The 13533-nt window shown below is 51.5% G+C and overlaps 1 protein-coding gene across 1 annotated transcript in view; it reads right to left on the reverse strand.

The window, feature by feature from the left end:
- ARRB1 (arrestin beta 1) overlaps positions 1–13533 on the reverse strand; it is a 118501-nt gene that overhangs the window by 55018 nt on the left and 49950 nt on the right. The gene's annotated exons all lie outside the window — the stretch shown is intronic.

The following is a 13533-nucleotide window of genomic DNA, read 5'->3' on the forward strand; positions in this document are numbered from 1 at the left end:
GAAGCATTTACTCACGAAAGCATTTACTTACGGAAAACTCAATACGGAAGCTGCGTGGCACGTTTTACTTCCGAAAAGCATTCGAAAACTGAAGCAGTTACTTCTGGGTTTTTGGCATTCAAAAAGCAAAACTGGAAGGGACTTTTTTTATTTTGTTTCAAAAACCGAAACGTTCGACTTCCGAGATGTTCAAAAACCAGGGTGCCACTGTAATGTGGTTTTGTATGTCGCTTTCACAAGCACTGATAAGCACACTTTACCTTAGCGCATGCATTTGGGACACATTCCTTGGAGAACGATGAAACAAATTTGGAGAAGCACCCGTCTCTGGCTCCCTTACAGGTTTGGATCAGGTGCGTTAGCCTTCGGGTGCAAACTGATGAAAATTTCTCCCTCCATTCCTAGATAATGTCCACCAGGCTGTGTTGACTAGTAGAGGCAGTTCCCTAGCAGGTTCCCCCTCCCCAATGACCCACTGAGACCCTTTTATCTGGAGTTGCCTTCAGGGAATGAACTTTAACATGAGCCAACAGTGTGATGCAGCAGTAGCAGCAACAGCCAAGAAAAAAGCTAATGTAATTATAGGATGCACCAACAGAGGTCCAGGGATCAAATCCTCACTCTGTCATGAAGCTCCCTGGGTGACCTTGGGCCGGCCACTGCCTCTCAGCCTAACCTACCTCACAGGGTTGTTGTGGGGATGAGACAAGGGAGGAGAGAAGGACAAGCAACTTGGAGAAAAAGGTGGGATATAAACAAACAAACAAGGAACCCAAGGAAGTTGTATTACAGTGTTTCTCCAACTGGGGGGTCTTCTCCAGCCATTGTTGGACTACAACACCCACCATCCCTAGCTAGCAGGACCAGTGGTCAGGGATGATGTGAGTTGTAGTTCAACAGCAGCAGGAGACCCCAAAGTTGGGGAATTACTGGCTGGCAAGCAAGTGTTCAGGAGGAAAAGGCTCTACCTGGGGATGCTGCTGGGGACTGACCCTGCCACCCTCTGCTCTACCAATGAGCCATGCAGTTGGAAAATGGAGTTTCCTAATTATTTGCAATAAAGCATTGCTTCCCCTCCCTGCACGGGCATCATTTGTTCCCAGCAAAATTGCTCGCATGGAATGGATGGTTATTCCTTGCGGGGTGTCATGTTTTAGTTATGGTCCCATGAATTTTTCATTGCCGTGCTCCCTCTCTCTCTTGCACGGCACTCCCCCCTCCCCAAATAAGAATCAGACCGACTCGAGTCAATCATTAGCGCAACCTCCCTAGGAAATCGAAGACGCTAATGAGGTTGGGTGCCCATCAAGGCGAGGGGATTCCCTCTCCCCATCTGGAATCCCCCCCAAACAGAGACAGCCACACACACCCCACACCTGGCCGAAAGGGGGAGATGGATGAATTGGGGGAGGAGCAGAGGCAGGGAGGGGGTACCCCTGCTGAGACTCCTCCCAGGGAGGGGTGTCAAAGCCCTGCAGTTGCCATGACAGCCGCAGCTGTTTCCCTACCAGGGAGCTCATTAAGGAAGCTCTTTGCCATGCAAATTAGCAGCAAGACAAAGGCATCCGAGGGCAAGGATGGGGAATGGGGAAGAGACCCGGTTCCGTTTTGGCAGAGGGGACAATTTGGGGTGTGGATCCAGTGTGTGGCATTTGGAGACTCATAGAATTGTAGTCTCAGAATGGTTATCTAGTCCAAACTCTTGCAAGGCAGGCAACATTTGCCCAATGTGGGGATCGAAGCCATTACCCTGAAGGGAGCTGAGAACCTCCAAACTTAAGAAAAGCCAGCTGGATCAGGCCCAGGGAGGCCCGTCTTGTCCAGCATCCTGTTCTCACAGTGGCCAACCAGGTGCTCATTACAGGGAGCCCCTGCAAGCAGGATTCGAGCCCCAAAACCCTCTCCCACTGTACAACAGCTCTTACGGCCAGAAAGTTCTTCCTGGCGTTTAATCGGAATCTCCTTTCTTGTCACTTGAATCCATTGGTTCGGGTCGTACCATCCAGAACAGGAGAAAAACCAGCTTGCTCAATCTATGTGACAAGCCTTTAGATACTCAGAGCTGGCTAACTTATATGCAGAATTCATCATGCGAAAGGCTGGGCTGGACGAATCCCAAGCCGGAGTTAAGATTGCCAGAAGAAATATCAACAACCTCAGGTATGCAGACGACACAACCTTGATGGCAGAAAGTGAGGAAGAATTAAAGAACCTATTAGAGAAGGTGAAAGAGGAGAGCGCCAAATTTGGTCTGAAGTTCAACATCAAAAAAACTAAGATCATGGCCACTGACTGGTCCCATCACCTCCTGGCAAATAGAAGGGGAAGAAATGGAGGCGGTGAGAGATTTTACTTTCTTGGGCTCCTTGATCACTGCAGATGGTGACAGCAGTCACAAAATTAAAAGACGCCTGCTTCTTGGGAGAAAAGCAATGACAAACCTAGACAGCATCTTAAAAAGCAGAGACATCACCTTGCCTACAAAGGTCCGTATAGTTAAAGCTATGGTTTTCCCAGTAGTGATGTATGGAAGTGAGAGCTGGACCATAAAGAAGGCTGATCGCCGAAGAATTGATGCTTTTGAATTATGGTGCTGGAGGAGACTCTTGAGAGTCCCATGGACTGCAAGAAGATCAAACCTATCCATTCTAAAGGAAATCAGCCCTGAGTGCTCACTGGAAGGACAGATCCTGAAGCTGAGGCTCCAAACTTTGGCCACCTCATGGGAAGAGAAGACTCCCTGGAAAAGACCCTGATGTTGGGAAAGATTGAGGCCACAACGAGAGGGGGACGACAGAGGACAAGATGGTTGGACAGTGTTCTCGAAGCTACGAACATGAGTTTGACCAAACTGTGGGAGGCAGTGGAAGACAGGAGTGCCTGGTGTACGCTGGTCCATGGGGTCACGGAGAGTCGGACACGACTAAACGACTAAACAACAACAACAATCATATCTCCTCTCAGTCTCTTCTTTTCTAGGCTTAACATACCCAGTTCCTTGAACCACTCCTTACAAGGCTTGTTTTCCAGATACCTGATCATCTTGGTCACCCTCCTCTGCCCACCACCTTCCAGCTTGACAATATCCTTCTTAAACTGTGGTACCCAGAACTGGACACAGTATTCCGGGTGTGGTCTGACCAAAGCAGAATAGAGCAGGACTATGACTTCCCTCGATTGGCACTCGATTGGCATTAACTTTTTTTGCTCCTACATCACCCTGTGAAGATGGCCAATAAGCCAGGCAATATTACTTGGGAATACAGTATAGCCTTATCCTTGCTATGCGCAAGGCATCGTCCCTCTGCGCTCCTCTGTCTCTTCTTGTAGAAACTCATCTTTTAACACGTTGTCCATTTTCCAACGGCAGGACTTCAAAGCCTTTGCAGCCTGCGTGGCGGCTGGTCTGCGCATCCTTATCTATGTTCCTTAAATCATTTCTCCACCTTCGCTAAAGCCTTGTTAATATCCACCAGAGGATGAACAGGCGCAGCTATCGTCTTAAGCAGCTCGTTACAAACCAGGAATCTATAAAAGAAAGTTGCAGATGCTTCACGGAGCCCCTTATCACACAACTAACAGCCAGACGTTCACCATTGCTGAAGCACCAGGGTTTATAAAAGAAGAGGCACCAGGGCAGAAGCTGAAAGTCCATTACTTTCAATCCAACAGGCGGGAAGTATGTCTGACTCCCCGGTAAAGGGGGGTGGGAACCCTGTGTGTGCTTTGAAGTCGTGCTGAGCCACCCTGTTAAGATTTCCCGATAGAAAGTATTCCTCTGAAATCTTTTTTGGGGGGGAGCTCCCAAATGTCTAGTTTGTCCCCGAGAGTGCTGTTTTGCGAGAAAAAGCATGCTGAAATGGCAGCAGGCAGGGTCTAACTTAGAATCTTGGAATTGCAGAGCTGGAAGGGACCCCAAAGGTCATCTAGTCCAACCCCCTGCCATGTAGTAATTGTGACTAACCAACTCCCTGCAACGCAAATTGACACAAGGCATATCGGGACTTGGCCTGTGGGTGAGATTTCGGGGGGGGGGGGACTCTGGAGAATATGAAGTAATGTCTCTCCCACCTCCTTTCCAGCCAGATGTGATCAGAGACGGAGTCCTAGAACTGCAGTGTTCCAGATGGTGTACCCAGTGGTCATCTAGTCCAACCCCCTACAATGAAAGAACCACAGCTAAAGAATCCCCAACAGCTGGCCATCAAACCTCTTCTGAAAAAAACCCCAAGGAAGGAAAGTCCAGCACCTTCCAAGGGAGTCTACAGATGCACAGAGAAATTTTGCTAGGCTTGTCTCAGTGTGTGTGTGTGTGTGTGTGTGTGTGTGTGTGTGTGTGTGTGTGTAGGCTTCTTGAGGTTTGCCAGCGATGCCATCCTCCCCTGCCGGCTCCCGCGTTACGCGCCCTGCCCGGCACCTCCCATTGGCCCTGGATGGAGAATGTGTAAAACCTCAACCTCGCAGCAGGAGGAAGAGGAAGGCGGCTGCTCGGAACTCTCAGCGGCCCGCCAACGCGACAGCGCGCCTCTGAGAGCGTGCAGAGCGCTGCGCCCTCCCCACCCACAGCGGAGGCTCCCCAAGGGAAAATGCACATCCTGGGTATTGTGGCTTTGTTTTGCACCCCTCGACACCCCACCTGAGGTGCTTCTACTTGGACACAAGTTGAGCGGAGGACTCGATGCGCCACCCTCGCCTTCTGCCGGCTCTGTGCTGGGGCGATGGGGCGCGTGCCCACAGAGAGGGCTCTGAGTGCCCCCTGTGGCACGCACACCATAGGTTCGCCACCACTGGGCTAGACCAGGGGTCAGCAAACGTTTTCAGCAGGGGGCTGGTCCACTGTCCCTCAAACAGGCTAGACTAGGCAATGTGAGGATCAGCACCTTGGAGAGGGGCCATGGTGTAGGTTCCAGGACCATGGTTAGCACCAGTACTGCGGAGGCAGAACATGCAAGTTGTCTCAGCGATGTCCTGGGCCAAGTGGCAGATCTTTACAGCCTGGGCTAGAGATTCCTTGACAAGAGGCTCTACCCCCTGAATGTTGCATGTGGCCCATTAAAAGGCCAACAACATCCCCTGTAACCCTGGGCTCCTTCTGGGCTCCAAGGTTTCAAGCTGATCCTTCACGGAGTCCAGGCTCTGGTCATAAGAATCATAGAACGTAAGAGCCTGCTCTGGATCAGGCCAATGGTCCATCTAGGCCAGCCATCCGGTTCTCCCAGTGGCCAACCAGGTGCCCCCATGCTAAACCCTCAAGAAGGATTCGAGCACAAGAGCAACTCTCCCCTCCTGTGGCTTCCAGCAACTGGGATTCAGACGCATGTGTCAGGAGTATGGGCAGGAGTCAGGCTCTGGGGCCTATAATGCTTTGCAGGACTGGGGCCTGCCTCAGCTTGTGCTGGAGAAGCAAGGAGTGGCCACTCAGGTGAGGCCTCAGCTTGTGCTGGAGAAGCAAGGAGTGGTCACTCAGGTGAGGCCACTTGATACCTCACTGCACCTGGTGGCAAGAGCTGGGAGGGATAAAAGCTCAGCATTTCCCTTCAGCTCTTTGCCACAGCAACGCTATCCCTGCCTGGTTGCATCTGGCCTCTTGCTCCCTGCTCCCTGGACCCTCGCCTTTGCCGACGCCTTGATCCTCGACCCTTGGACCTTTGCCTTGCCGACGCCTTGCTCCTTGACTCCCAGACCTTCGCCTCTGCCTTGCTCCTTGACCCTGCGACTGCCTGCTGCTGGACCCTCAACCCTGCACCTGTTCCTGCTTCTACACCACCATCTTGCCTCTGGTCCTGACGTCCTCAGCCAGGGCTTCAACCGCCCGCCGACCGGACCGTGACAGCATGGCTGCCTCCAAAATAGGCTCTGCATGCAGATGGCAGGCCAAGAACGTACAGAAGCGTGGCAAAGCGGCGTGTTGGGGGGGGGTGACAAAAAAATTCCGCACCGGGTACCACCTGGGCTTGCTATGCCTCTGGCTACTAGCTAGGATGGCAATGTTCTTCCCTCTGCAGGAAATCAGAGGAGGGGAGAGGGCTCTTGTGCTTGTGGACTGTCCATGAGGGGCAACTGAGAAAACAGAATGCTGGGCTGGGCAGGCCACTGGTCTGATCCATCAGGCTTTTCTTATGTTCTTATTTCCTTGTCCGTTTTATCTTTTGCACCTGAGCCTCTGTGGTGCTTTGCTCCTTCATCCTTCCGGTTCTGCTGAGCCAAAGGTGAAATGTTCCGGAAGGCCCACAAACGCCATCTTGGCAGTCAAGATAACCCCGAACTAATTGGCCGTTGTTGCACAAGTGAGCTCATACATGCTTATGTATTCACTTGCTTTGATGCATGCTAATTGGCTGGCTTTGAAGCTGTGCTTATCGGTAGGCCTTGGGATGCTGGGCTCTAGGCCCAGAGAGGGGAGAAGTTCTGGACAGTTGCCACCCACGGCCTCACCGGCCTGTTGGGAGGGGAGGTTCCTGGGCAAACTGATGTATGCTGCTTTGTGCATAAATGCATGTTAGCTTGGTTGCGGACAAGCCATCTCCTTGCTGCGGTGTCCGTCCAGTGTCTGCAAAGGCTGGGAGACCCGGCAGGCTGATTTGCTGGAAGTCTACACCTTCTTTTAACCGATCATTCTAGAGTTATTGACATTCTTCTTTGGTATTCCTGAACCCAGCCCCTCCCCTGAACCCTCCTTTGGGCTGGTGGATCTAGGATTGAGCAATGTCTGGTGTTCACCAGCTAAACATTGTGATGTACTGAGATAACACAACGCCTGAAATAAGGATGGAGCTATGTAGAGACGAACAGGGTAATTTCCTGGCAACTTCGACTACTTAGGGGTTTAAAGCTGATACAGTGGTACCTCTGGATGCGAACAGGATCCGTTCCGGAGCTCCGCGCCAGCACTTCTGCGCACGCACGGATCACAATTCAGTGCTTCTGTGCATGATGTCATTCACCGCTTCTGCGCATGTGTGAACTGCCAAACCCGGAAGTAACCCATTCCGTTACTTCCAGGTTCAACACGTTCGTAACCCGTGTTGTACGCAACCCGCAGCATTCGTATCCAGAGGTATGACTGTAGATTTTACTTACATTTAACATATTATTACAACAACTATTTTATAGTACTCTACACAGCAACAGGGGCAGAAGGAATAATGACAGAAGCAGTGGAACGGTCTCCCTTGGGAGGTGGTGGACTCTCCTTCCTTGGAGGTTTTTAAGCAGAGGTTGGACGGCCATCTGTCACTGATGCTTCAGCTGAGATTCCTGCATTGCAGGGGGTTGGTCTAGATGACCCCTGGGGTCCCTTCCAACTCTAAATTCCATGATATATCACCATGTCTGATATTATGAAACCAATATCCTGATACGGATTTCAAACCATTTTTGATAATGTATCTATACATCACCCAACCCTACAGGACAACTGTGTGCCGCTTTGTGATTTTAATAACCATTCACCCCTCTGTGACATTTTCTTGTTCAGTGACTCATGGCTCCAGGGCAAGGCAAAGGCTGCCAACTCTCAGAAGTTACAAGTCTCCAAAAACCGATGAGGTCAGCTTAAAAGCTGCAAGATTCATTTGAACAGCCACACACACACCCTAGCCTGTTTTCAGAAAATGCCCCGCCCCAACTTCAGAAAGCAGGAACCCATATTGATGTATCAGGCTGAAAACATCGCCAGAGAAAATCCCCCTCCCCTTCAAAATAAACATTGTGGGGGCAATCCGGGTCACCGTCTCTCTGACAGACGCAGGCTAAGCGTGTTGCAGACACGCATGTTAGAAAGGCATCATAAATTGCAGAACAGCAAATAAGATTCTCCATGCGGCTTGTACTGAGCTTCCCATCTCTCGCCTGAATTTTATTTTTTTGCGGGAAGGGAACCTGTGGAAACAGACCGAAGTAGTTTATGGACTCCTGCGGCAGGTCGAACTTAGCTGCTCTCCGGTTGCGGCTGAGAGCCCTGCGTTTGCCTCTGTTTGTTTGGCGCTCGAGAGGAAATGAGCAAGGCTGCTTTCGAGGCTTGTTGACAACAGAGCCTTGATTAATTAGACAAATGGTGGTGTCAAGAGAGGACAGGAAGGAAGGAAGGAGGCAGCGGCACACCTTCGGAGCACCTGCCCAGACTTCTCTGCCCAAAGGCCTCCGGGGGGGGGGGGGGATCGGCTGAGGCTCAGGCATGGCCACCCAGCACATGAACCCCTGCCAACCACAGGTCTGGGCCCTAGGGATGCCGTTGCAGCGAGAGTGGGGAGCCTCTGCTCCTCCAACTTGTATGCCCTCCTCTGACCAGTGTCAGAAACTCAGATACAGTGGTACCTTGGTTTTCGAACAGAATGTGTTCCAGGAGCCCGTTCGACTCCCGGAACCGTTTGAAAACCCAAGTGCAGCTTCCGATTGGCTGCAGGAGCGTCCTGCAGCCAATCGGGAGCCATGCCGGACATTCGGATTCCGAAAATCATTCGGAGACCAGAACACTCGCTTCTGGGTTTCAATCATTCGGGAGACGATCGGTTCGGGAGCCAAGGCGTCTGGCTTCCAAAGTACGACTGTATATAAGCTAATCGCCAAACCTGAAACTTAGGGTGCGGTTGCCACATCAGAATGCCTAGGTGCCTATTTTGACAATGGGAATTGCTCATTTCATTCCTATTCCGCTTCATATTTCAGAAGAGAAAACCTCAAAGTGGTTTGAATCAAACAATCCAGAAGAAAACAAATTCAAGCTTTGAGGAATCTATTTCAGGATCCTTCTCTAAGTGACGTTCGGCTTTCCCCGTATTTATTTACCTACTTAATTTATAGAGCCGCCCCCTAGCAGAAGTACTTTAGGAAGCCCGGGTGGTGTAGTGGTTAGACTAGGATCTGGGAGGTCAGGGTTCGAATCCTCACTCTGTCATGAAGCTCACTGTGTGACCTTGGAACCAGTAACAGACTCTTAGCCTACTTCACAGGGTCCTTGTGGGGATTAACGGAGGAAGGGGGTGAACCAAGGATTCCACGGAGAAACAGGTGGGATATAAATGCAATAAATAATCTCTTCTTCTGACGTGCTTAAGAAAGCTGGAGGGGCCAGCCGGGTGGAGATGTCAGTCGCCAACCTACCAACCAGAGATCTCCACGTGGTCGCAATTTGAACATGAGCACTACTTCTGAAGGGTTGCACGCCCGCAACCTGAGACGTCTCCTGCATGGAAGATGTCGCTGATCTTCCCTATTTCAAGCCCCTCCTGGTTCCAGGAGACAGTGGGGCGGGGGACCCATCCCTACTGACCCATCCCTCACTTGAACCATCCCTCCTTCCTCTGTCCCTTCCTCCGCCACGGACTGCCCTGACTCTCCCTCCTCCCCGGGCTCCGAGTCTTGCAGGTGATGTTACACCCCAGAAATCGCTGGCTCCCTGTCCTGGACCACTCCCCTGATCCATATTCTTGGGGGCCCAGCCAGTGGCAGAGCAAGCCGATCGGGTGCCTGGGGTGAAAGTGCGTGCCCTGCGCCCAGGGGCGGGGCCAGCCAGGCAGGACGCTCCATGGGGTCTCCGAGGAGTCTGTCTGCCTCCTCCCACTCAGCCGCCCTATAGCTGGGGGGGGGGAAGCAGCTTGGAGCCTGCGGGCACCCAAGTCACCGCATCAATCCCAGAAGAGATGCGTGGCTCAGGCATGCTGCAGGCCCCGTGGTGAGTGCCGCCTGGCATTTTTTCATCCCCCTCTCAGTGGTGACACCCGGGGCGGTCCACCCCCACCCCACCCCCTTCCTCCACACCTGGGCCCAGTCTGTCCCTAACAGGTATGTATCTCGTAGCTGTGGCAGAGGCTCATAGCACTGTTTAGCCTGGAGAAGAGAAGGTTAAGGGGTGATATGATAGCCATGTTCAAATATATGAAAGGATGTCATATGGAGGAGGGAGAAAGATTGTTTTCTGCTGCTCCAGAGAAGCGGACACGGAGCAATGGATTCAAACTTCAAGAAAGAAGATTCCACCTCAACATTAGGAAGAACTTCCTGACAGTAAGAGCTGTTCGGCAGTGGAATTTGCTGCCAAGGAGTGTGGTGGAGTCTCCTTCTTTGGAGGTCTTTAAGCAGAGGCTTGACAGGCATATGTCAAGAATGCTTTGGTGGTGTTTCCTGCTTGGCAGGGGGTTGGACTGGATGGCCCTTGTGGTCTCTTCCAACTCTAGGATTCTATGATTCTATGCTCCATGTGGCTGGCAGCTTGTGTCTCTGCACATGTTGGCTGGCAAGGAGCCTCTGGAGGGCTTTGGCACATATGGTACCAGGTTCCTGTGGCTTCTCTGGCAGCCTGATTTCCTTATCTCTGTGCGTGTTTCTCTTACCTCCTTTCTTGCTGGGGGCTGTGATGTAAGCCTTCAGCGGATGAAAATGAGCAGCCTGGATTGATCCTCCTGCAGGCCTCTCGGTGCGCCCCCTCCCTCCTCCTGCTGTCGTCCCTCCCTCCCTCCCTCCCTCCCACCCCGCCCCTCCCATCCTTAGGCAAACGAGGCACATCAAACACAGCACCAGAACCTCTGGCAGCCGAAATCTCTTTAAAGCCAGCAAATCTGATAAGGAAGTTTCAAGCATCAGATTATTGCATTACAGGGAGAGAGAGAGTGGAGGAAGCTGGGGCATGTTAATCAGCCCAGGGAGAGATGAAAGCATTCGGTGCCTGGTGGCAGAAGATCTCCAGAGCACAAACCACTCAGCCCAGCACATGAAACGTGCTACATGCGTCTGCGCGCGCACAAAACTGAGCGTGGGGGGAAACCGCTGCCCAGCTCTGAAGCGCCAACGCCGCCGAACGGAGCAGGTGAAGTCGGGTCGGCCGGCTTGCTTTGTATACCAGGTGAATTGTGCCCAATTGACAACAGCTGTGCTGTCTTTTTCTGCTCTGCTCATTGAGCACTTAAATAAACTCATGGGAAAGAGTGTTTGCTCAGTGACCGGATATTGATAACGCAAACAAACGCTCTTTTTTGCCGATGCACAAGAAGCAAATTCTCTCCTCGCCCTCCCGAATGGATGGCGTTCCTTTCAGTCTCCTTCCCCAACTTTTTTTTATTTTGGGAAGGGGAGTATGTAAATCAAATAAATTAAAATTAAAATAGAGAGAAACTTGGGGCCCTCCGTCTGTTTTTGTACTACAGCTCTCATCGTGCTGTGCTTGGCTGAGCCTGAGAAGTGTCATCATCAGTGCTTTTTAAATTCTCAAGCGTACACCGTTTTTCCTAGAAGAAAAGCACCGGTCGTAGTGCAAAACATCTAGAGCGAGCCAGGTTGGAGAGGTCCAAAATGCGTTTTGGCAAATTCATGTGAACAGACATGTGTTTCATCAGAAATGGCCTTCCGATCTTTGCTCCATTTAGCTGTCCAAGGGCTCAGGAAATTTAGCCGAGAGCCTTTCAGGGTTTAAGCAAAACAGAGTTACACATTTTCCCAAATCTGCTTGCACAAGAACGTGGCGCCCCGGGGGGGGGGGCTTTAGAAACCTAAAAAAAAGCCTGCTGGATCAGGCCATTGGCCCATCTAGTCCAGCATCATAGAATCATAGAATCATAGAGTTGGAAGAGACCACAAGGGCCATCCAGTCCAACCCCCTGCCAAGCAGGAAACACCATCAAAGCATTCTTGACATATGGCTGTCAAGCCTCTGCTTAAAGACCTCCAAAGAAGGAGACTCCACCACACTCCTTGGCAGCAAATTCCACTGCCGAACAGCTCTTACTGTCAGGAAGTTCTTCCTAATGTTTAGGTGGAATTTTCTTTCTTGTAGTTTGAATCCGTTGCTCCGTGTCCGCTTCTCTGGAGCAGCAGAAAACAACCTTTCTCCCTCCTCTATATGACATCCTTTTATATATTTGAACATGGTTATCATATCACCCCTTAACCTCTTCTCTTCTCCAGGCTAAACATACCCAGCTCCCTAAGCCGTTCCTCATAAGGCATCGTTTCCAGGCCTTTGACCATTTTGGTTGCCCTCTTCTGGACACGTTCCAGCTTATCAGTATCCACCTGTTCTCACAGGTGACAACCAGATAAAAGGTAAAGGTAAAGGACCCCTGGACAGTTAAGTCCAGTGAAAGGCGACTATGGGGTTGCGGCGCCCATCTCGCTTTCAGGCCAAGGGAGCCAGCGTTTGTCCACGGAAAAGCTTTCTGGGTCGTTAGGCCAGCAGGACTAAACTGCTATGGCACAACGGAACACCATGACAGAAACCAGAGCACAAGGAAATGCTGTTTACCTTCCCACCGCAGTGGTACCTATTTATCTAGTTGCACTGGTGTGCTTTTGAACTGCTAGGTTGGCAGGAGCTGAGACCGGACAACGGGAGCTCACTCCGCTACTGGCATTCAGATTGGCAAGCCCAAGTGGCTCAGTGGTTTAGACCAGGCTTCCTCAAACTCGGCCCTCCAGATGTTTTTGGCCTACAAACTCCCACGATCCCTAGCTAGCAGGACCAGTGTTCAGGGATTATGGGAATTGTAGTCTCAAAACATCTGGAGGGCCGAGTTCGAGGAAGCCTGGTCTAAACCACAGAGTCACCCACGTCCCAAGATACCCATTATGGGAAACCCACAAGCAGGATTCGAGCGCAACAGCAACTTCGTTGCGCGTCTGCACAAACTCTGCACACATATGTGATTATATGCTGCATATGAATTTAGGAAGCTTTATACCGAGTCAGACCACGGGTCCATCTGGCTCAGGATAGTCTATAATATATTAAGTGGGACCAATTCTTCAGCATTTCAGGCAGCCAATTGTAGCTGCAGTTGTACCTGGATAGGGCACAGATTGAACCTGCCTGTAAAGTAGATGCCCTACCACTTAGTTTTACCGCTTCTCCCAATTAGCAGACAAAGGACTTATTATACCAGAGCTTCCCAAACTTGGGCCTCCAGCTGATTTCGAACTACAACTCCCATCATCCCTGACCACTGCTCCTGCTAGCTAGGGATGATGGGAGTTGTAGTCCAAAAACAGCTGGAGCCCCAACTTTGGAAACCCCTGTATGATACCAAGGACCCAGATGTCATTGCACAACCCATTTTTTTCTGGCCACAGAATTGTATTCCGAATCGCCACCCACACTCAAGCATTGAGTATATTAAGGGAAACGCTGAATAGCCAGGTTGTGACCCAACACCACTTTTTCCCTTGGCCCACCAACTGAGGCCGGCAGTATATCAAAACCAATTCAGGGCAGATGGAAGCTTACGCAGAGAGGCCTAAGCCAGGGGTCCCCAAACTACGGCCCCCGGGCCGGATGCGGCCCAATCGGCCTTCCAATCCGGCCCGCGACGACTCCCGCCGCCCGCTGCCGCCGCCCGCTCTCACGGCGCGCGGCGCAGCGACGATCTAAAAAATCGGCAAAAAATCGCCGAAAATCCTTTGTGCGCATGCGTATGGGCCTCTCCCGACCCGGAAGAGGTCATTTCTGGTGCACTTCCGGGTCGGGGGAGGCCCATACGCATGCGCACAAGCGATTTTTGGCGATTTTTTTCCCGCCCGTGTGCGTGTGCGCATGCGCACGGGCGC

The sequence above is a fragment of the Zootoca vivipara genome, chromosome 4 (assembly GCF_963506605.1).
Source record: "Zootoca vivipara chromosome 4, rZooViv1.1, whole genome shotgun sequence".
NCBI classification, from domain to species: Eukaryota; Metazoa; Chordata; class Lepidosauria; order Squamata; family Lacertidae; genus Zootoca; species Zootoca vivipara.